The sequence below is a fragment of the Prionailurus viverrinus genome, chromosome A1 (assembly GCF_022837055.1).
Source record: "Prionailurus viverrinus isolate Anna chromosome A1, UM_Priviv_1.0, whole genome shotgun sequence".
NCBI lineage: Eukaryota > Metazoa > Chordata > Mammalia > Carnivora > Felidae > Prionailurus > Prionailurus viverrinus.
Window position 1 is genome coordinate 37,707,706 of NC_062561.1, and position 24,444 is coordinate 37,732,149.

The 24,444-nt window shown below is 36.9% G+C and overlaps 1 long non-coding RNA gene across 1 annotated transcript in view; it reads right to left on the minus strand.

Annotated features, from left to right (window-relative positions):
* Window positions 1–806: 806 nt before the first annotated feature.
* Window positions 807–24,444, minus strand: part of LOC125172292 (uncharacterized) — a 74,430-nt gene continuing 50,792 nt past the window's right edge. Inside the window, exon 4 of the long non-coding RNA XR_007154675.1 lies at window positions 807–899. This is a non-coding gene — a long non-coding RNA (uncharacterized LOC125172292). The remainder of the gene's footprint in view (window positions 900–24,444) is intronic.

Below are 24,444 nucleotides of genomic sequence, written 5' to 3' on the forward strand. Positions count from 1 at the left end.
TTTTAGTTAGCTTCTGTATCCATCTGACATTTACTTTATTGTGTATCAACAGATAAGAGATTCACTGTTGTGTTTTGAATATTTCATCCCTTTCTCAAGATTTTGAAATTTAAACTGTCTGAGATTCTCTTGTATTTTCCTGTTCACCTAGTGTTCTGCTGATACCTCAGTTTTAAATTTTGTTCTTCGAGAATCTGTTTTTGAGGATAACAGTAGGATCGCAGCATCTCCAAGAAGTATATAAATAGAAATACTACATACAAGACTGTATATAGCCTATCGTATATGTACTACATACAATACTATATAACAAGATTAAAATCATCCAGGTTGAGTTTGTGAAAAGGTAACCTGTGGAATGGGAGAAAATATTTGCAAATCATATATCTGATAAGGGATTAATATCAGAAATACATAAAGAACTCCTACAACTCGATGTCAAGAACAAAAACAAACCTAAAAAAGTCAATGTAATTTACAAACGGCAGAGGAACTGAACGGACGTATTTCTCGGAAGGCATCCTAATGGCTAACAGGTACGGGGAAAAGTGCTCAACATCACTAATTACCAGAGAAATGCAAATAAGAGCCACAATGAGATATCATCGCCCACCCGATACAATGTCTTTATCAAAAAGACAGAAAATAACAAATGGTGAGGATGAGAAAAGGGAATGCTTGTACACTCTGGGTGGGAATGTAAATCGGGGCACCTTCTAACAAAAACGGTATGAAGGTTTCTCAAAAAATTAAAAATAGAACTACCATATGTTTTAGAAATTCAACTTCTGGATATTTACCTGAAGGAAATGAAATCATTTTCTTGAGACGGTATCGGCACTCCCACCTTTACTGCCGCATTAACTGCAACGTCCAAGACATGGAAACAACCAAAGAGTCTGTCGGTGGATGAACGAAGAAGAGGCGGTGTTAACATATAATGGAATGTTGTTCAGTCATAAAAAAGAAGGAAATACGACCATTTGTGACAACATGGATGGATCTCGAGGGCATTATGCCAAGTGAAATAAGTCAGAGAGATAAAAACAAATACTGTTTGGTTTCACGTATATGTGGAATCTAAAAAAAAAAAAAAGGTGAACTCATATATACAAAAACAGAGTGATGGTTGCCAGAGGCAGGGGCTGGGAGTGGGAGAAATGAGTGAAGGTGGTAAAAGGTAAAAACTTCCAGTTACAAGATATTTAAGTCCTGGCAGTGTAAAGTACAGAATGGTGACTATGGTTAGTGATATTCTATTGCATATTTGAAAGTTGGTAAGAGTAGGTCTTAAAATGTTTTATTACAGGAGAAAAGAACTTGTAACTATGTGTGCTGATAGATGTTAACTAAACTTACTATGGTAATCATTTCTCAGTCTATACATATATCAAATCACTATGTTGTACACTTAAAGTGAATTCAATGTCATATATTAATTATATACCAATAAAATAAAATAAATTACATATTCTTAAAAGTATAAGTTGAACATCTTGGTAGCCTTACACAAAGTGTACCACTCCCTGCCTCTCAATACTCTCTGTCTTCCCAGCTAAAATTTCCTCCTTCTCTATTCTTCCAACCGCAGGTCCTGTAAATGTTGGATTTCCCAGGAAAGCATTTCTGGTTTTTATCTCAATTTATTCTCTCTTACTAAGCAGTCCGTCATCCACTCTCACAGTTTCAAATGCCATCTATGTGAAAAACTCCCAATGTTGTATTTCTAACATAAATCTCTCCACTGAACTATAAAATCGTGAATAGTGGCTTTAAAATATGTTCACAAATTATTTGCTAGCCCTCCACTCAAGAGGCAAAGCTTAACCTTCCTTCTCCATGAGTGTGGGCAGGATTTGGTAACTCATTTCTAGCAAATGGACTATGGCAGAAGTGATCGTGTGGGACTTCTGAGACTATGTAGAGGTATTGCAGCTTCCTCCTTGCATTCTCTAGCATCACTCATTCTAGGAGAAGCCAGCTGCCGTGTCATGAAGACACTTAAGCAGACCTGTGGAGACGTTTATTTGGGGAGGAATTATGGCCTTCTCCAAACAGCCAGCAAGGAAATGAGGCTTCTGCCAAAAGCCATGTGCATAAGCCATCTTGGAGTCAAATCTCCAGCCTCACTCAAGCGTTCAGCTCTGGCTGAAACCTTACCTGCAACCTCATGAGAGATCCTGGGCCATAAAGCTGTTCCCAATTTCCTTACCCAGGAAACTGCACGAGAAGTTGTTTTATGCTGGTAAATGCTGGATTAATGTGTTGTACAGCAATAGATTGCTAATATAGATTTGCTGCTAAGTTTCACAGTAATTTGTTATGCAGCAAGAGATAAATAACATACATGTATTGAGCCACCTACCTGACATCTTCACCTGCACTGAAATATCTCTCAGACTCATTTCAAAATTAACACACCTAAAGCTGAACTCTGGGTCCTCGCTCAAATCTATTCTGTCTCAAGTCTTTTTGCAACTTAGTACACAGCATCTTCATCTACTTGCTTTAGGTCCCTAAAAACAATCCTTGGCATATCCCCATTCTGATACCACAATCTATCACCAAATTCTATTGGTTACAATTCTTAAATGAACATTGAATCCATCTACAACTCTTTGTCTCAATCATGACCCTGTCCAAGCTACTGTTACATCTTAATTGGAGTCCACTAACCCAAGGGCAATGAACTAACATTGTCTCATTTCTGTTTTTATTCCTCTCTAGTCTGTAAGTGATAGCCAGATTGACATGAACTTTGGAATAATTAAATTAATGTGGTTTACAAAGCTCTGAATCATCTGACTCCTATGTACACCAAGCCTTATGGTGTTCTCCCTGCCTCTCAAAATGCTCCAGTCACACTGGCCTTTCCTGCCCCAGGATATTTGCTCAGGCTGCCATGTCTGCCTACATTACTTACTCTTCATTCCATTCTCGACCTGCATAATTACTCTGGATATATTAGGTCCAGTTTTAAACATTTCTTTGTGACAGCAGACTTCTGGACTTTCCCATCTTTTCAAGGCATCCTGTTTTTCCTAGCACCCTAGTACTTTTCTCAGTTTGAATACATATTGATTTGTATAAGTCCAAGAGGGCAAGCAATGTCTACCTTGATTGTCATAGTATACCTAGTTCCCAATACAGGTTGTCAAAATTATTGAATGAATTTATTTAATGAGTTCAATAAGAAAAAAAAATTTAAGTTTGTGATGACTTAGACGAGTATGGTTGCAGTGAAGTAATTAAGAAGTGGTAAGATACCTTATATATTCTAAAGGTAGAGATGAGAGGTTATCCTTATAGATTGTTTCAGGTATGAGAGAAAGAAAAGAATCATGGGTATATCAAATATCTTTGGTCTGAACAATTGGAAGAATGGTGTTGTAATTGACTGAGAGGTGGAAACCTGTAGGAGGGGTGTGTGTGTGTGTGTGTGTGTGTGTGTGTGTGTAGAACAGGAGTCCTTTTGAATACATAAAATTTGGCCTTTTAGACCCCCTTCATGAGGCTGTTGAATACAGAGTTGGTTATCACATTTGGGATTTAGAGAAAGCTGAAAGTATAAATTTAGGAGTTTGAAGACACAGATGTTTTCTAAAACCATGAGACCTTAGGACAACACCAAAGGAGTAAGTATAAAGAGTGAAAAAAGAAAAGGAACAAGGATCAGATTCCAGATAACCAAAGAGCATGAACAACATTTTCAGGGGACTTTTCTGTAAAGGGGAGGAGAGAAATGTTGTAGAAGTTATATGGAAAAGCGAACATGAGAGATTTTTAAAAAGATGGATGTAATAACAGGGTATTTGAAAATGGAATGCCTTTCTTTACCCACATGCCATGGAAAATTGTCTTGACTGCATTTAATTATACATCTGAGTTTCTTAATTTTCACCTCATGAATATATTTTTTGAAAGAATGTATTGGCAGTGGAAACTTCACTTAGATTTTTTCTCTTTGTCCTCATAACTTCATCTGTGGATGGCTTTGTTAATATTCATATATTATTATGTGGCTACTGAGTGTTGTAAGGTAAAAAAGAAAAAAAGGGTTTTTACTTCTGTTTAGAAGATGTTTTTAACATTACATTGACAGCGTTATAGATTTATACACTTTTTTTTTTCCAGTTAATTACAGTGTCTCTTTGCAAACTATTTACTTAATACTGATGGTGTTACTGCTTTAATGGGGAGAAAAACATGTCATGGTAGCCATGGTAACGATTAAATTGTGAACAATGTATGCAACTCAATTTCAATGTTCAACCTGAATGTTATTGACATTTTTCTTTATATTTTACCTTTATTTATTAATTTAATTTAATTTAATTTAATTTAATTTAATTTTTACATGTTTATTTATTTTTGAGAGAGAGAGAGAGCGTGAGCAGGGGGTGGGGAACAGAGAGAGAGAGGGACAGATGATTCAAAGCAGCCTATATGCTGACAGCAGAGAGCCTGATGCAGGACTGAAACTCACAAGCCATGAGATCAGGAACTGAGCTAAAGTTGAACACTCAACTGACTGAGCCACCTAGGCACCCCTGTATTTTACCTTTTAAAAAATACTAAGTCAGAGGGATGCTCTGTCAGTTAAGTGACTCAGTCAGTTAAGTGACTGATTCTTGGTTTCAGCTCAGGTCATGATCTCACAGCTATGTGGGTTCGAGCCCACACTGCATTTTGCTGGCAGCTGGAAGCCTGTTTGGATTCTCCCTCTCTCCTCTCTCTCTGCCCCTACCCCACTCGTGCTGTCTCTGTCTTTCTCATAATAAATAAATAAACTTAAAAAATACTAAATTAGAATGTTACTGTATATATAGAATTATAGTAAATGTAACATATGAAAAGTAGACTTATATAGGTGTATTTTGTTGGTGACTCAAATATCATTACTGGTGTTGTCGGTAATGAAATTTTCTAAAATGGTAACATTTATTTTATTTTGAATAAAGCAAGATACAGTTCCCACATGATTTATACTATAGTTGCACTTATGAAAAATTGATTGATATAAAAATAGTTTACATGTAATATTCAGTCCATTAAAACCATGCAAAAAACTTATTTTGTGTTACATGTAAAATCTATTTAGATTCTAGTCTCAGATAAATAAAAACACATTATTCAAACTATGCTAATTTCAGAAGGGACAGTTTTTTTTTTCTCTGTGTAAAACTGATATTTGAGTTGTAGAATATCTAACACCACTGCCTACTACACTGAATTAAACTAATGAACACCAGTCATTGTGTCAACAACCTTTACAAATTTCCAAAATACCCCTTTAATATGAACCACTCCCCAACCACGGACTCGTTCTTTGTCCTCTTCAATCAATTCTCTCAACATCATCTTGAGTCATCATGTAAAGGGGCAACTCCCATTAATTGACAACCTACCTAAAATATATTCATGTTATCCTATTCTTTTTTTTTTTTCAACGTTTATTTATTTTTGGGACAGAGAGAGACAGAGTATGAACGGGGGAGGGGCAGAGAGAGAGGGAGACACAGAATCGGAAATAGGCTCCAGGCTCTGAGCCATCAGCCCAGAGCCCGACGCGGGGCTCGAACTCACGAACCGCGAGATCGTGACCTGAGCTGAAGTCGGAGGCTTAACCGACTGCGCCACCCAGGCGCCCCTCATGTTATCCTATTCTTAAGAGAAAGATTTAACTCTTCTGAACTGGTCTGGATGCTGTAGCCTTTCATGCTTATTTCCCCTAGCTGTATTTGTCCTCTTTCCAAATTTTATATTTTACAAGCAAATTTCTACCACGGAGACTTTGCACATGCTTTTTCTTCTGCTTGGAATTCCCTCTGTTCCTCTTTTCTTGTAGCCAACCCCTACTTAGGTTTGCTTTTGATTTAATTATTATTTCCTCTGGAAAGGCTTTATACACTCAGTGATTTGGTAATCTCTATAATTTATATCCTGTCATAATTCCATGCTCCTTTTCTTTATAGCACTGTTCACTATGTTATGTCTTTATACGAGGCACTGATTTCTATTTCACGACAGGCTTGTAATGACCATTCGGGTCTTGCCATACTATCCAACACGTTGTCATTTCTTAATAAATACGTTCAGTAAGTTACAAAATTAGTGAAGACAGAACCTAACAGTTGAAAGAACTGGTTCATAAAAGAAACCAAAAAGTTTCTTTAGTAATAAGGAGATGAAAAAAGTCATTACAGATGTAGAAAAGATTATATGTGGAGGCATATAAATCAAGACATTTTGGCACAAGCACAAATAATGCAATATAGCCGGACTGCTAACGAAGGGATTTAAGGATTGAAAACGTTTACAGGTTCATAATCAGAAACCAATGATGACTTTCAAACAGGGTAATGATAAGATTATATTAGAAGTCAGAAGGATTATTCTGCCTGTAATAAATGAATTGAAACATGGCATGTCTAGATAGAGAAATGATTTACTTCTCAATTAACATAGTCTAAGAGAGTAAATTGGGGTCCGGGCTAAAGGAACTTCTACTGATCTGTGTTTGGGTGATGTAGCCCATAGGATGATTTTGTTTTCTTCAAGTTGAATTGTACTTTCAGTTCGTCTCCTTCTGTGTCTTATAAGAGACAGAAATGCTTACATTCTTTAGAAAAAGATCATATAAGTAGAACAATTTATTATTGAATTATAAACTCAATTTTAAGTTTCATATTTGTATGAAAGACTTCTAATAGGATCCTAACTGACACAAAAGAAAAGCAATCAAATTATCTTTAACTGAAGCATATAAACTGGAAATGAAGGCTACACCACAGGATCCTGTTCCATGCAGCATATAAAAAAGGTATTTAAGAGGAAATTAAATTGAAGTATATTCAGTATAATGTTAATTGATATAGAAAATGTCAATTCAAGTTGCTCATAATAGTTAGAGATGAGCAAATGATTCAAAGTAATTCGGGCTATGAAGATATTGATCACTCCATTTTTTTTCACTCCAATTCACTTTACACTGTGTCCTTGGGAATGCAGTAAAATAATAATAATAAAAAAGTAATTTAAAACATAGCTAATCAAGCCTTTATTTTAGATGTTCTGGATTTCTTCTGACCTTATTAGAAAGAAATATACTTATCATAACCTTTGAAAAGTTTACAGAGGTACCACTGTCAATTCTGCAAAAATAGATAATGGTTTTTACACACTAATCCACACTTAATATTTTTTGTGCTTTCCCTTGATGGAAATCATAACATGTAGTGCAAACAATAAATGAAAAGAAAGGCATAAATTATGTAAATATTTATTGTATATTAAATCTAAATTATAGTCCTCAAGTTTCACCTGAATGCTAACATATTCGTTTGGCTGAATATTTCTTACGGAAGCCCAACATACTATTCAAGGTACTGACAAAAATAGATAAAACAACAGCTAGAGGAAATGAACACAAGGGTTTTTTTTAGTAAAGTTAAAGAGAAAAAACAATGATTAGTTTGCCTTACTCTTCAGTAAAGCTACAGCAACTGACCCATGAGAGCAGCATGTAGAATGCATGAGAAAAAAACCAAAAACTTTATTGTTGAAAGTTTGACACTCTTTGCTACTGCAGAGCAAACTAATACACCTAATGAGAAATTGCATGAAGGTAGGAAGCAGAGATATGTTTCAGGCAGAAGAAAAAGGATATATGACACCCTGGAAATATGAGACCTTCAATATCTGAGGAACAAAAGGCAATTAGGATACATACAAAATAGTATAAGAGGTGTTTAGGATTATGCAGAATTAAAGAGCCAGATTTAAATATTAAAATGCCAGTTAGAGAATTTTCTAGAAAGAGGACATGCCTGATGCCAGACAGGCTATTATAAACTAGATGGGAGATAATGGACTTGAAGTGGAACAGGAGCAATCAAAATAGAGAAAAATGTATGGATTTAAGAGAGTTTAGCATTTAGAAATTACATTATTTGGTATTTGAGTTGAAATGAGTCAAAGAGAGAAAGACATGTCTGAAGCCCAGATTTCCATTAGGTAAAGGATACCATCTATGAAAAGGGTGGGGGGTGCCTGGATAGCTCAGTCGGTTAAGCATCAGACTCTTGGTCAGCCTAGGTCATGATCTCACTTGTTGGGCTCTGCGCTGACAGTGAGGAGCCTGCTTGGGTCTGTCTGTCTGTCTGTCTGTCTGTCTGTCTCTCTCTCTCTCTCCCTTTTTCTCTGCCCCTCCCAACCCCCCCAATTAAAAAAAAAACTTAAAATTTTTTTTTTAAATAATAAAAAATAAATTTAAAAAGGAGGGGTAAATACAAGACCAACATTGGGGATTGGAAAGTAAAGTTGGTAAGTTCAGTTTGGGATGGGCTAGTTGTGTACTATATGCACAGTGAAATGTTACGTTTTATGTGTGGTCAGAAACTCAAGAGGACTTTGTAGAGTAGAAACACCTAGTCAGAAGCTATCAGCCCGTCAACATTAGCAGAAGTGGATGCAGTTTGCTAGAGAGAGTGGTGTATGGATGAAAAGAAGGTTAAGGACATGGTTCTTGTAGTGCCAGCAGTTAATAAAAGGGCAGAGGGAAACATTCTGTGAAGAAAACAAAGAATCCCTGAACTTTCAGGGTAAAATGAGGAAATTATAGTATAGTGGTAGCTAAGTCAGTATTGAAGCAGACAGTATGTTCAGTACACACAGATGCTCCTGAAATATCAAGAGTAAAAGGAATCATAAGATGGTCATTGCTTTTTGTTATAAGTTTTATAAAAGTAACATGGAGAAAATATAATGAGTGAATGGGTAGGAAATAAAGACTAGGGACCAGTGATTTTACCAAAATTTTCAATACATTTGACTTTAAAGAGAAGCTGAATAATAGGATAAGACAAAAGTGATTTGGAGCCAAGGGATTGTAGTGTTTTGCCGCTGCTGTTCTGGAAATGACCTGATACTAAGGGAACGAGCAAGAAGAGACTAATTGACCAGTTAAAGATGCAAAAGGCAATGAGAGAACCTAAAGTTTACCAAGGAAACCAAGGGGATGCCATGCAAGGTGCAGAGAAAGGGGCTTGGATTGCATGAGTGGAACTGGAATAAGGAAAATAATTTCTCTAGGGGAATCAGAGGTGTGCTGAAAGGCTATGTAAAGTAAAGTGTCATTAAGGGAGAGTGAGGGGTATGACCAAGGTCTTAAAGTTTCCCTCAGCCTGACCAAGATTTAGACATATATATTTTTTGACCCTGACCTCCCTATTCTGAGATGATTTACTTTAGAAACCTTTACCTCATAAATACTCTCCATGTCCCTTTGAGATGTAAGTTTCTTCCCAGCTTCTTGAAAGTTTTACTAGAGGAATGTCTTTTTCATGAACATGGGAGCCTTCACTTTGAAATGTAATCATCAAGGGAGATATCACCTCTGGATATCATCCAGAGTCTGAAAGAGAACAGGAGCCTTTCACTTCATGCCAGTGAGCAAACTCGGGTGGCCCAATCATATTGACTAATGTCCCCCCTAAGGTCCTCCAGTGTTTTTCCTCTAGCTCACCGCAGTTAAATGCACTCTCTCTCCTAAAGCAGCAAAGTGAGTATTGGATCTTTGAATTGTAGGAATTTCTGCCAGTGGACGGAACAATTGAGTAACGTTGCTGGAAAGAAAGAAAGTTGGCCCCAGTGTAAAATCCTATGATTTTATCTTACATCCATTTGTTATTTCCAAGGTCCTTCATGTCTCCTTAAACATGTGTTGTTTAGCTGTGCTTTGTTTTGTTTTTGATAATTATAAAATATGTTTTATGACTCAAGCCCTTTGCCTCTAACAAGTCAACTTTGCTTTTTGAAGTTTCAGTTCCTGTCCTAATCCTTTAACAGAAAGGATCATTTTGTTCAAGTTTAGCAATATCACTTGGTACTCAGTACATTGCTATCTTTCAGTCATATTTCCTCTTTTATCTGTTTAGAGTAGGAAATATTCTTGCATTTTTTACCATTGCTGGGATTTACCTAAAAGTCTGCTTGATTTTTTTTCTTCTTTTATAATGTTGTGGCACTTTAAGTGGACATAGATGTGTATTTTTGGGTAAACTCAATTGTCCTGATGGTAGTGTTATTGTTATTACTGTTGTTTATGTTTTGTTTCTTTGTTGTCTGTGATGTAGTAGCCAGTGGAGGTGGGGAGAAATTATTTCTGAAATCTGGTGAACTGGAAGAACTCAACTTGTCAACGGATGGTATTGTTATAATAGTTCAGTGAAAATCTGTCATATTTTCTCATATGGAATAATTGGAGGGTGTGAATGAGCAGTGTGTAGTTTGGTTATAAGCCGTGGGGATGTTCTTAACAGTCTTAGTGAATTTTATAACCAAGATTGGCTTTGTTGCCGGGACAGTGACAGTTTCCTACGGGCAGCATTTGCAAGTCCAGATTTTCAAATGGAAGGCCCCACATAAGTCTAAGAAATAAACACTATCCCATAATCAGCCCACACATGCAAATGTCACATGTGATCGAAAAGTTCAAGCACGGAAAAGTAGAACCTCTAAGCAAGGTGGAATTTTTAAACCTACAATCTTCTCAGAATAGCCAGTTTGGTCAAAATTTCTCCAGGAGCTGGGCCATTTATATAATTTTCAGGGCTCAGGGCAAAATACAAATGATGGGCTCCTTGTTAATAATGTGGGGCAAAAAGCGGCATGAAAGGTATTGAAATGTGAAGTAAACTCTTTCTGCAATCTCTAAACTTACCATGTTGTTTTTTATTTGCCAAAAAATTCTGTTGAAAGTAAAAAAAATAAAATTTTGCTTATTATCATGACATTTGCTATTCATTATTATATGGTACATTGCCAGTTTTAATTGCAAATACAGTAAAACCTTGGGTGGCGAGTAACTTGTTCTGTGAGTATTCCTTAAGATGAGCAAACATTTCTAATAAATTTTAACTCTATAAACGAGCGATATTTTGCAATATGAGCAGTATGTGATGCTGAAGGTCACACAACTAAGCCAGTGGTTCCTCTCTCTCTCTCTGCAGGATTATGGGTGATCATTTCCAATGCTTGGTTGCTTGGTCTCAGTCCGTGGTGTTTGGCAGAAATTAGTGACTTTTCACAACATTGGAAGGTGCCCACAATTGGCACTAGTGTATTTTTTGTCACTTTAGAGGACCTATGGACAGTCCTTTGCTTTTCCATACAAGAGTAAGCTTAGGAATGCTTTACTTCATTCTAGGTCAGGCTGCTTGCAGATCTAGACCCTTTCCTCTGCTGCCTTATTGCCAGTTACATTAAATACAGCTTATGACAAGTTTATTAATGCTGTACTGTAGTCAACATCTGTGTGAGTGTATACAGTGGCCCCCATGCAGAAAAGGGTTGAAAAGAAAGGTGGTAAGAAGAAGATGATTACAGTAGAAGTTAAGAAGAAAACCATTGAGAAGTACAGACGAGGTATGCAAGTGGCCAAAATTGCAAGATTTTATAAGACTGCATCAACCATCTGTACAATATTAAAGAAGAAATAAGAAGTAAGGGGGCTAGATGCAGCAAAAGGAGTCATGAGAATATCAAAGTAATGGCCACATGTTCTGGAAGATGTAGAAAAGTTGCTTCTGGTTTGTATAAACAAGAAGCAACTAGCAGGTGATACTGTGCCTGAGAGCTTTATCTATGAGAAGGCAAAGGCCTTGTACATTGACCTCATAAGTAAACTGCCAGGAACATCAACAGAAAATAGAGAAGTCTTCAAGGCAAGCAGGGGATTATTTGATAACTTTAACAAGAGAAATGGCTTCCATAGTGCTATGAGGCACAGAGAGGCTGCAAGTTGGGACGCTAAGGGAGCTGAGGCATTTGCTACCGTGTTCCAGAAACTCATGGTTTCTGAATCTTACCTGCTGGAGCAAGTTTTTAACTGCAATGCTTTTTTGGAAAAAGATGCCAAAGAGGATCTACATTACTGAAGAAGAGAATGCAGTGGCTGGTCATAAGCCCATGGAAGACCTTCTACCTTCTTGTTTTGTTTTAATGCAAGTGGGGATTTCAAAGTCAAGCCCCTGCTCATGTATCATTCTGAGAACCCATGAGCCTTCAAAAAATGCAAGGTGTAGAAGAGCCAGTTAAAGTTATATGGAGGTCCAACAGCAAGGCTTGGGTCACTTGTATCTTGTTCATTAGGTGGATCAGTGAGGTCTTGGGTCCTGGGGTGAAGAAACATCTTTTAGAAAAGAATCTGTCACTCAAAGTCTTGCTGGTTATGGATATTGTTCTTGTTCATCCTCCAGGATTTGAGGATGACTTACTGGAAGAATTTGAGTTCATTAAGGTCAAGTTCCTTCCTCCCAACACCACGCCAATCCTCCAGCCCACGGATCAGCCAGTCATTTCAAACTTTAAAAAGCTTTACACCAAAGCACTATTTCAGCAATGCTTTGAGGTGACTGAAGAGAGTTTGGGAAAAATCATTTCCACATCGTGAACTGCCTCAAGATCATTGATAAAGTCTGGGATGGGGTCACCAAGAGAACCCTCAATTCTGCCTGGAGAAAACTGTGGCCTGATTACATTCTTGGACATGACTTAGAGAGGCTTGTTCCTGAATAGGAGCCTCCAGTTGCTGATGAAATTTTGTACTTGGGGAAGACCATGGGACTGGAGGTAAATGGGATGACATTCAAAAGCTGGTGGAAGAACATGGCCAGGAGCTGACCACCCGTGAACTGACGGATCTGCATCGTGAGCAACACAAAGGTTATGGAGGAAATCTCGTCTGCAGAGAAGGAGGAGAAAAAGGCGGACATTAGGGAGATGGGTAAAATGTGGGAAACAGTGCAACATTTTGTAGAAAAGCACTACACAAATAAGGCTGTAGCAGTGCAATGAATCTATTTAACGACAGGGCAATGTCACATTTTTGCAAAATCCTCAAAAGGAGGCAAAAGCAAGTGTCATTGGATAGATTCCTTGTTAAAGTTGCACAAAAAGAAAACGATTCCACTGAACCTATAGATAGCAGTGATTCCATTATTGGTTAGTGATAGTGAAAGTCATCCTACGCAGTAACCCTCCTCTCTCTTATCTCCCTCACACCAGCCATGAGAGTTTTCAAAGTTAAGTACAGGTTAATTTCTTTATTTTTCTTTGTATTTTCTTTATGATTTTATATTATATTACTGTATTATAATCATTTTATATGAATATTTTTTAGTTGTGGAATGAATCATCTGAGTTTTCATTGTTTCTTATGGGGAAATTTGCTTTGATATGCAAGTGCTTTGGATTACAAGCATGTTTCCAGAATGAACTATGCTCACAAACCAAGGTTTTACTGTGTATGGGCATTTAACTTGCATGTAGAATTGCTGAAGTTATGCAATTTTATTTTATAGTTACCAAACAGTGGAAATGCTACACAAAAACTAATTCAAGTGGGCACGTGGGTGGCTCAGTTGGTTAAGCCTCCAACTTCGGCTCAGGTTATAATCTCTCGGTTTTTGAGTTCGAGCCCTGTGTCAGGCTCTGTGCTGACAGCTCAGAGCCTGGAGCCTGCTTCAGATTCTGTGTCTCCTCTCTCCACCCCTCCCCGACTTGTGCTCTGTCTCTCTCTGTCTCTCAAAAATAAATCAATGTAAAAAAATTTTTTTAACTAACTCAGCTGTCTTTCACTTTTTGATATGCCCATATACCACCAACACTTTACCTTCAGCTTACTGATGAATGTGGAAAGACTTAAAGAAAAGGCTTGCCTTATCTTTTCTATTCCTTCTGCGTCAACAATGTCAGTGTAAGTTGTTCACTGATACAAGGAAATAACATGAGTAAGAGAGTTTGTGATACAGTTTCTTGGTCATTCATGTGTCTGAGAACACAATCAATCCAATCCTTTTATCTCTTCACATTATTACTGGATGCTGGTGTGACAGTCTTTTACCAACTGCCCATGGTCCTTATTCTAGAAGGCTCTTTGGTGCCCTGCATTCTGGCCTGCATGTTCTTACTTAGCCTAGATCCTTCCTGTTCTCCAGGTCATTACTCCATTATCACCTACCCTGAGAGGCACCTACATAAAGGAACTTGCTGCACCTCTATTATCTTTATTTTTACTACATCTGTATAATTGTTCAACCCTTACCACAATCCAGTGGGAGAATTTCTCTGGTGATCATTTGCAGTTAATCCATTCTCACACTCATCCCTCAGCCTTACACCACCATCTGTCTTCTCTCTTTTTTTTTTTAAAATATTTTTCAAGTTTATTTATTTATTTTGAGAGAGAGAGAGAGAGAGAGAGAGAGGAGAACTCAGGGGAAGGACAGAGAGAGAGAGGGAGAGAGAGCAAATCCCAAGCAGGATCCACACTGACATGGGGCCCAAACCCACAAACTGTGAGATCATGACCTGAGCTGAAATTAAGAATCAGACACTTCACCGTATGAACCACCCAGGTTCCCCTATCTGCTTTCTTTCTCTGTCAATTTGCTTTTCTTAAACAGTTTATAGAATTGGAATCCAACATGGTGGAGTCTTTTGCATATGCTTTTCTTAGTATGATTTTGAGGCTCACCTATGTTGCCCCATCAATGTTTTTTTTCCTTTTTATTACTGAATAGTATCCCAATATTTGGATATATCACATTTATTCATCATTTGATGGCATTTTTTTCACTTTTTCGGTATAATTAATAATACTTCTCCAAATACTGTGCACATGCCTTGTGCGAACATGGTTTTATTTGCTCTTGAGTAAATTCTTAGTGGTAGAACTATTGTGTCAGGGGGTGATTTTACATTAAACTTTTTGAGAAATTGCCAAACTGTTTTCCAAAATCTACCATCTTACATTCTCACCAGCAATATATGATAGTCCCAAGTTCTCTACATCTTTGCCAAAGCATGTTACTGTCTCTCTCTCTAAGAGCCTTCTAGTGGGTATATAGTGGTATCTCCTAGGGGACTTAGTTCATATTTCCCTGATAAAAAGTGTTGTTGAACATCTTTTAGTGTGCTTTTTAGCTATTCATGTATCTTCTTTGGTTAAATGTCGTTTCAATTCTTTGCACATTTTCAAATTGGGATGTTTATTTTCATTTTATTATCATATTATAGAGTTCTTTAAACATTCTGTTAAAGTCCTTTTACCAGATATATGATGTGCAAAAGGTCTTTCCACTGTGGCTTGTCTTTTCATTTTTTTAATAGGGGCTTTTGAAACATAGTATTTTTTTATTTATTTATTTTTTTTTTTTCAACGTTTATTTATTTTTGGGACAGAGAGAGAACATGAACGGGGGAGGGGAAGAGAGAGAGGCAGACACAGAATCGGAAACAGGCTCCAGGCTCTGAGCCATCAGCCCAGAGCCCGACGTGGGGCTCGAACTCACAGACCGCGAGATCGTGACCTGGCTGAAGTCGGACGCTTAACCGACTGCGCCACCCAGGCGCCCCAGTATTTTTTTTATTTTGATAAAACTCAAATCAATCATGTTTTTTCTTTTATGGAACATACTTTTGATGTCATATTTAACTTTTTAGACTAATCCAAGGTCCCCCAAATTTTCTTTTGTATTTTCTTCAGGTTTTAGGGATGTGGTCCATTGTTTATGTATGGTGTGAAGTAAGCATCTAAATCTATTCTCTTTAATATGCCCAAGCACAATTTGCTGAAAAGATTATATTCTGTATTAAATTGTTTTGGTACACTTATTGAAAATGAATGTTAGGGATTATTTCTGGACTGTCAATTTTATTATATTGATCTTTTTCCTTTTTTTTAATTTTATGTCTTTAATGTTAATTTTTGAGAGAAGAGAGACAGCACAAGTAGGGGAGGGGCAGAGAGAGAGGAAGATAGAGAATCCACAGCTCAGAATCCTGAGCTGTCAGCACAGAGTCCAAAGTGGGTCTCGAACTGGTGAACCGCGAGATCATGACCTGAGCCAAATTTGGACTCTCAATTGACTGAGCCACTCAGGTGCCCCTGATCTCATACATATCTTTATGCCAGTATCACATTGTGTCTTAATTCCTGTAGTTTTGTAGTGAGTTTGGAAATCAGAAAGTTTAAGTCCTCTAACTTTTTTTCTTATTTTACAAGCTTATTTTTGCTGTTCTAATATTTCAGATGTCTATATAAATATTAGCATCAATTTGGCAATTTTAAAAAAGAATCTGCTGTCTATTTGAAGGGAAAACAATAAATTAATAAATTTGAGAATTACTATCTTGACAATACTGTGTCTTCCAATTCATGAGCACAAAACATTTCTCTACTTATTAGAGAGGTTTTTTTTTTATTTTATTCAGCAATATTTTATAGTTCTGAGTATGACATGCAATTCTTTTGTTAAACTTATGCCTAAGCTTATTTTTTTTCTTTTTGAAGCTACTGTGAATGCAATTGCTTTCTTCGATTTCTTTTTTGGTTTCTTTGTTGCTAAGGTATAAAAAATATAATTGATATTGAGTTTGAGTCCTGAGACCTTACTAAACTTGTTTATTAGTTCAGATAGTTCTTTTCTGGATTCCTTGATGACTTTTTCTACATGTATTTTCATGTCATCTGTGAATATAGACAGTTTTGCTTCTTTTATCTTCATCTATCTATTCATTTATTTACTTCTGCCTAATTGTACAGGGTAAAGTCTCCAAGGCAATGTTGAATAGAAGTGAAGAAAGTAGACATCCATGCCTTGTTTTCAGTCTAAAGAGGAAAACATTTGGTTTTTCACCTTTGCATATATCATAAGCTGTGAGGTTTTTGTAAATGCCCTTTATCAGACTGAGGAAATTACCTTTTTTTCCTGGTTTGCTGAATATTTTTTAAATCATGAATGGATGTTGGTCTTTGTCAATGTATTTTTTTTCTCTGCATTTATTGAGATTACAACGTGGTTTGGTTTCTGAACCTTTTCAATTAGTATGGTTATTGTATTTATTGATTCTCTGATTGTTAAGCAACAGTGTATTCCTTGGATAAATTCCACTTGCTGTTGGTGTATAATCATTTTTTATATGATGGTGGATTTCATTTGTAACTATTATATTAATATTTATGTTTCAATGTTAATGGGGAATACTGATCTTAAGCTGTATTTTCTTGTTTGTCTATGTCTGGATTTGTATCAAGGTAATAGTAGCCACATATAATGATATGGGAAATGTTTTTTCCTTTATTTTCTGAAAGAGTTTGTGAAGGAATGTTATTATCTCTTTTCTTAAAAATTTGAAATAATTCGTATGTGAAGCCCTCTGGGAATTTTCCCTGAACCTGGCCTCATTGCATTTTATGTCCCAACTCTTTGAGCTCTTCCAGATAAGTTTCATCAAACTTTAAGGACTTTCCTTGTCCAATTATATTTGCCTTTCAAGTCTCAGCTTAAAAGTCATGCTATTGCAAACACAGAATTTAGCACATTTTACAGTATCACAGAATTGTTTTTCCTATTTTCTAATGCTGCTGTGAATGTGTGTGTATGTATACTATTTAATTTCATATATTTTTTGATAGTTTCAAGAAATTTGAAAAATTGTAGAGGGAAATGTTTTGGTCATATTACATTTCAACAGTTAGAAACTCTCATTTTATTCCTCCCTAAACCATAGCTTATTGTGATTTAATATTTTCTTAACTTATTTAGAATTCCTTCCTATGCGTATAAGTCACATTAGCCTTGTGGGAGCTCACTAGCTAGGTTTTCCAGCAGAACACCAGCAAACAACAGACATTGTGGGAAAATATGGGACATCTTAGTAAGAGGATGTTAGCGGGCGCTTATTGTAGGATTTGTGGTTGTGTGAGGTACATTGTGAGAGGGTTCAGTGAACCAGGTTACCTTTCAAGATTGAATGCTGATAGGAACTACTGGTAGTTCTGTTGAGTAATGTCTAAAAAATACAACACCAACTGGAGTCAAACATGCAAGAAAGATTATTGCAGGAGGGGTTCAGGCTTTTGTAGTTAAGGGCAGAGCCTGAACTCAACGCTACTGACACAAAAGGCAGAAGAATTTTTAAATGCTGGGTGGTCTAATAGAAAAGTACTAGTTGGCATTAGGCAGGTGATTGGTCAAGGTGATTAGGTTATCTATGTTTGTTAATCAATGCTTATTCAGGAAGTTAGGCTCCTGCCCTACCACTGACCAGGAAATAGGGGAGCTATCTTTCTTGATGATTATATTTGAACAAGATGGCCCCAGGCCCTTGAGAAAGACATTCTTGGGTTATAAAACTGGCAACAGACTGGGAGAAGATTTACATCTCAAAGGAGCAGAGAAAGGCTTTACAATTAAAAGTTTTCTAAAGTAAATCCTCTGAGAAAAGTGAGGTCAGGGCTGTATTGTCAGGAAGAAAACAACCAAAGTTAAGTCTTGTTGAGGAGAACATTAAGGCCCTCTTGGTTAGTACCTTGATAATTGTTTTCTAGGAGGATGGAACAACAGAGCAAGGCTAAAAGTGTAATTGAAAATGGAGTAGCAGTCACTTGTGGTGGCCTGGAAAGGGGGCCATTTCATCTTTCTGGTTGCTTGGGCAATTGGTTATTTGTGCTCAGAAGTGATTACAGAGAGATTTTTGTTTCTTTCTTTCTTTCCATCAGTATCATAGAGTAATTTCTTCTGGATTCTGTGAGTTTGTGAAATTATTTATGTTCAGCAGAACACCATAGTCTAACAGTTAATGCTATGTCAACTATGAGTTGACAGCTGTCAGGGTGGTTTATTGCTGTCTGTACCTTGATATTTTTGTGTTTATTCTTATTTTTGGAAGGAAGAGAGGCATGTTTTTACAGAAGGGTGAAAAGAATGGTTTTCATTTGTTTCTATATTTTGTATAGATTATCTGTCAGCTGAAGGTGTTTTTAATCTCTGCTATTAAAACCAAATAGGACTAAGGTTTGATGAATCTCCCCTTTAAAAATTATATGGTTTGGAGTGAACTGATTGACAGTTTTTCTTTTACTTTTTATTTCTATCCTTAATATTTTCTCATTCTCATGCTGATTTCCTTGAATTGCTTTTGTAATTTAACATTATCATCAACAGTGAACATTTTCCTGGGAAACAGAGTAGTACGATAATTGGAGAAAAAAAAAACGCTTGACACAGTTATAATTCTTTAATCTTTTCAAATGATGTGATGATATGTTTCCCTCTCCTTTTTATTTAATTATGCTAGTCACATATACTTTTTATTTATTTTTTTTTTTAATTTTTTTTTCAACGTTTTTTATTTATTTTTGGGACAGAGAGAGACAGAGCATGAACGGGGGAGGGGCAGAGAGAGGGAGACACAGAATCGGAAGCAGGCTCCAGGCTCTGAGCCATCAGCCCAGAGCCGGACGCGGGGCTAGAACTCACGGACCGCAAGATCGTGACCTGGCTGAAGTCGGACGCTTAACCGACTGCGCCACCCAGGCGCCCCTCACATATACTTTTTAATAAATAAACTTAACCCTCCATAGGAAATTTCTTAATATTTTTTATCATTCTATCATTTAGGGAATTGAGGGACACAACTCAATGACCACATAGAGTCATTTTCTATAAAATATTAAGATAGTACTATCTTGTTACGGAAAAAGTAGGTATATACTACATATATTTTGGTTAATTTGAATATATGATGTGTGTCAGATAATGGCTCTTGCAATCAACATATTTATACACTTAAGTCTAATAAACATTTCTGTCCTAACTAGGATTCCTGAAACTCTGATTATAAATCCTAAAGTTTATCATTTCCCTTAGCAGTAATAATGATATAAGTGAATATAAAATCAGTCCTCACCTCTCATTTCCTTAGGTATGTCCCCACCTTCTCGTGGCTTTAAAATCAATCTATCTAAATGTATATCTACAGTCAGTCAACTCTCCTTAATTCCAGACCATGCATACAGTAGTTTCTTAATACCTCCCTTTGGACATCTGATAAACATCTCAAACTTAATATGTCTATTAGTGTAATAGATGCCTGATTTTCATTACCCCCAATCTTCAACTCCTCTAGATTTCTCTAAGTTAATAGCAAGTTCCACTCTTCCAGTCATTCAGGCAAAAACTTGGATAATCCTTGATACCATCTTTTAATCCCATTATCTTGCTAATTAGTCATCACATCCAAATGAGTCTATCTTCAAATTACATCCAGAATTTAACCAAAGTTCACTGCTACCACTGTGCTCACGGCACAATCAGCTCTTTTCCTTGACCAGGAAAGCCTCCCGGTGGTCCAGCTGGAGGTACTCTGACAATGCAGCAGCCAGGATAGGCTACCTCTTACTGGCCTCACATAATCTGGAACATTACCTCTCTATCTCATCTTCCATTTTGCTTTCTCCCACTCATTCTGACCTGGCCCTTCTGTTTTTCTTGCTGCAATTATACACCTGGCTCAAGATCTTTGTCCATCCCCCTCTTCCTGCCCAGATTTTTCCTCCAAATACCTTAAAGTCTTGCTCCTTCACCTCATTTAATTCTTTGCTAAATGTTACCTTCTCAGTGACATCTTCTCTGGGAACTTTAAAGTTCAATCCTTTCCCAGACCCTGGATTCTCCATCAATTTTCCTTGCTTTTATTTCTCTCCAAAATATTTATCACCTTCTAACATTCTGTAAAATCTAAGAATTTGTTTAGTCTTTCTCTTTCCACTAGAATTAAGTTGTATGAGGGGAGAAGTTTTGCCCCTTTTTTTTTTTTGTATGGCTTAATCACTGCCCCAACAATAGAGCTGGGTGCATTCCTTGTGCATGTGGATGCATAAAAGGGGTTGTGGGGTGCCTGGATGGCTCAGTCAGTTAATCGTCCAACTCTTGATTTAGGCTCAGGTCATGATCTTATGATTTGTAAGTTCAAGCCCCACTTGGGCTCTGTGCTGACAGCATGGAACCTGCTTGGGATTCTCTCTCTCTCCCTCTTTCTCTATCCCTCACCTGCTCATGCTCATGCACATGCTCTCTCTAAGTAAATAAGCATTTAAATAATTAAAAAATAAAAGGGTTATATAGGATTCTTAATCATCTCTGTAGAATATTCTTTAGGTAGGTTCTATTAATTTGGATAAAAATAATCACTAGATATCATTCTATCCTTCCGGATAGAAAAAACTATGCACCAGTGAAAAACAATCCAAGAATCTCAGTGGTTTACAACTATAGTGGTTGATTTCTGGCTTATGATCACACATCCATAATGAGCCAGTGTGGTTCTATCCACATCACCTTCATCCAGGATGTCAAAATCCAGGATTTTGCCCTTGTTAGAAGGGCAAATAAAAGAAACCGTGGCTAGCCATGTGCTGACTCCTAAACCTTCTGTTTGAAAGTATCCCTTTTTTGTTTATATTTCAATGGCAAAATGAGTTCTACGCTCAATCCTGAGGTCCTCAGGCAGGGAAGTATAATTCTTTCAAAGAAAGAAGTAGAAATAATTATCAACTATGTTACTATAGTTTACATTATTATATTTAAATCATAATGAAAACGACCCATGTACATTATTTGTTTTAAACAATTTAGTTATTATATTTCTGATGCTTTCTAAATTTGGAGTTCTCATTATTTTCTTTCTTTTAAAGTTTTAGGGTATATGAAATATAGTCTTTATGCTTTCAACTTCTCTATTGTTTCAATAATTAAAATAATCTATAAGTCTTTTTTATAAGCATGCTTTATCTTATCTTTTCCTAATGATAAATAAAGAGTATTCTTTGGGGGGCACAAATCTTAACTCACTATTACAATCTTTATTCCTTGCCTTATGAATGAAAAAAGGTATATAGTTGTTTTCATCCATTTGGGCTGCTATATAAAACAAAAACAAAACAAAGCATTGACTTGGTGGTTTATGAATAGCAGACACTTATTTCTTACTGTTCTAGAAGCTGGGAAGTCCAAGATCAGGGTGCTGGCACACACAATATCTGGCTTTTAGATTGCTGTCTTTTCATGTGTTCTCTCATGGCAGAAGTAGGGAGGGAGTTTTTTGTAAGAGCTCTAATCCCCTTCATGAGGGCTTCACCTCTTGACCTAATGAGGTCCCAAAGTCTCCACCTCCTAATACCATCATACTGGGGTTTAGGGTTTCAATATATGAGTTTCAGGAAATGGGGGAGATACAACACATAGCTTTCCACTCTGACAGCCCCCAAATTCATGTCTTCATATCCTTCTCTCGTGCATAGGGCACTCATCCCATCCCAACAGGCACCAAAGTCTTAGCTTATTACAGAATCAACAAAAGTCTAAGTCCAAAGTGTCATTTAACTATCATTGAAATCATATATGGGTGAGACTGAAGGTATGTTTCATTCTGAGGCAAACTGCTTTCCTCCAGCTGTGACCTTTGAAATCAAACATGTTATATACTTCCAAAATACAATGATGGGACAGGTGTAGGATAGATACTCCCATTTGAAAAGATCAAAATAGAAAAGAATATCAGGTCCTAAGTAAGTCTAAAACTAATTGGCTCTACCCTCATGACCTAATCTTATCCCAAAGGCTTCATCTCCTAACATAATCACCTTGGGATTTAGGATTTCAACATATGAATTCTGGGGAGACAAAAATATTGAGTCCATAGCTATAATTATTAGAAAGAACGGTCCTATTCTAACAGTCTAGCTATGATTCACTTATTCCCAAGTAGATCATTGGTACAATGGCAATAAAAAGAATATGATAGATTTGAGATACAAGAAGGAAAACATATGGGGCATAAATATTGAATAGGTGTTTTAAAAAAATTTTTTTAACGTTTATTTATTTTTGAGACAGAGAGAGACAGAGCATGAACAGGGGAGGGTCAGAGAGAGGGAGACACAGAATCTAAAACAGGCTCTAGGCTCTGAGCTGTCAGCACAGAGCCCGACGTGGGGCTCGAACTCACGGACTGCGAAATCATGACCTGAGCCAAACTCGACCGCCTAACTGACTGAGCCGCCCAGGTGCCCCATTGATTAGGTGTTTTAGAAACAGACAAGAAAGTTGAGTATTATGTCAAGATTCATGGCCTGGAATTTTTGCATTCAAAGTAACTTCGGTCAGAATTGAGGAAGCCTTTTTGGGATTCCAACACTGAGGGAATCTTGTTTCACAGCTGTCTGGACAATATTTCCTTTTCACTGTTTTCTTGAATTCGATAAAGCTCAAGTTTTCTGCCATCATGCATTTCTTGATGTGGGAAACAGAGCCACAAGGACAACCATTTAAATGCACAGGCTTTTGAATCTTCCAGTTCTGAGCCAAGTGGCTCAATCCCTTGGAGTAATCCTGGATAAATTACTTAGCTTCTCTCAGCTTCAGTTTTCCCTCTCTGTAATTAGAAAATCATTACAATCTATGTGGAAGCTTAATGAATTACTGCATGCAAAATGCCTCACACAGTCCCTACAATATAATAAGCCTTCCATAAATATTTTGTTTTTGTTATCCAACCTAAACATTTTAAAGCTTCTTGTTTTCCATTATTTGTTTCTGCTGAAATTTGAGATCCTGAAATTCATATCATCTGTTCATTATCAATAGAGAGGACAACCAATGTGAAAATTTACAGGGGACTGAATGCTGAAAGTATATACTGAGAAGAAAGGAAGAAACCTCTCAGCTGCATACTGAGACTAGGAGATATTATGGAATTTTAGAATACAGACTGAATTGAAATTATTCGGGAGGTTTAGTTTCTATTTGATTAAACTATGTAAATTTGCTTGAAAAATACATCTGTCCAAGGCAGTGCAAAAATAAATAAATAAATAAATCCGTGAATCCATGATTTACTGCCCAGGAGGGAACAGAGTTTTGCTGACAAAATCATGTAAATGCCACAAACTCAGTTTGGAGTCTTAGGGTTGCTGAAAGAGTTCTCTTTTCTGTGAGTTGAGTAGTTTAATGGTCACATTTTTGACAAAAATGATACTATTAACTACCTGGGGGATATAAAAAAGATATGTGAATTTAGCCCTCATTGAAATATATGACATTTTGTTGGAAACAAATATGGATATGGCACACAACTGGAAATGAATATGAGTTAAAAAGGAAAATTATATTTTCATTATAACATTGAGAGTTATTGACTAGATGTAATACTTAGAGCTACAGAAATACTGAGGTCACCTACTGAAAACTATTTATTTTTTAAAGCAAATGATCAAGGCACAAACTTAACAGAATGTTTTATCAGTGATGGGGATTCTCTGGAATCATGTGGCAAAGGAAGAATGGCATTAGGAATGTGCACTATTGCCAAGAAAGGAGAGAGCTTTAAAAAGGAAAGTCTGGGAGGTTTTGCAAGATGGCGGCTTAGGAGGACGCTGGGCTCACTGCTCATCCTGCTGATCACTTAGATTCCATCTACACCTGCCTAAATAACCCAGAAAACCGCCAGAGGATTAGCAGAACGGAGTCGCCGGAGCCAAACGCAGACTAGAGGCCCACGGAAGAGGGTAGGAAGGGCGGCGAGGCGGTGCGCGCT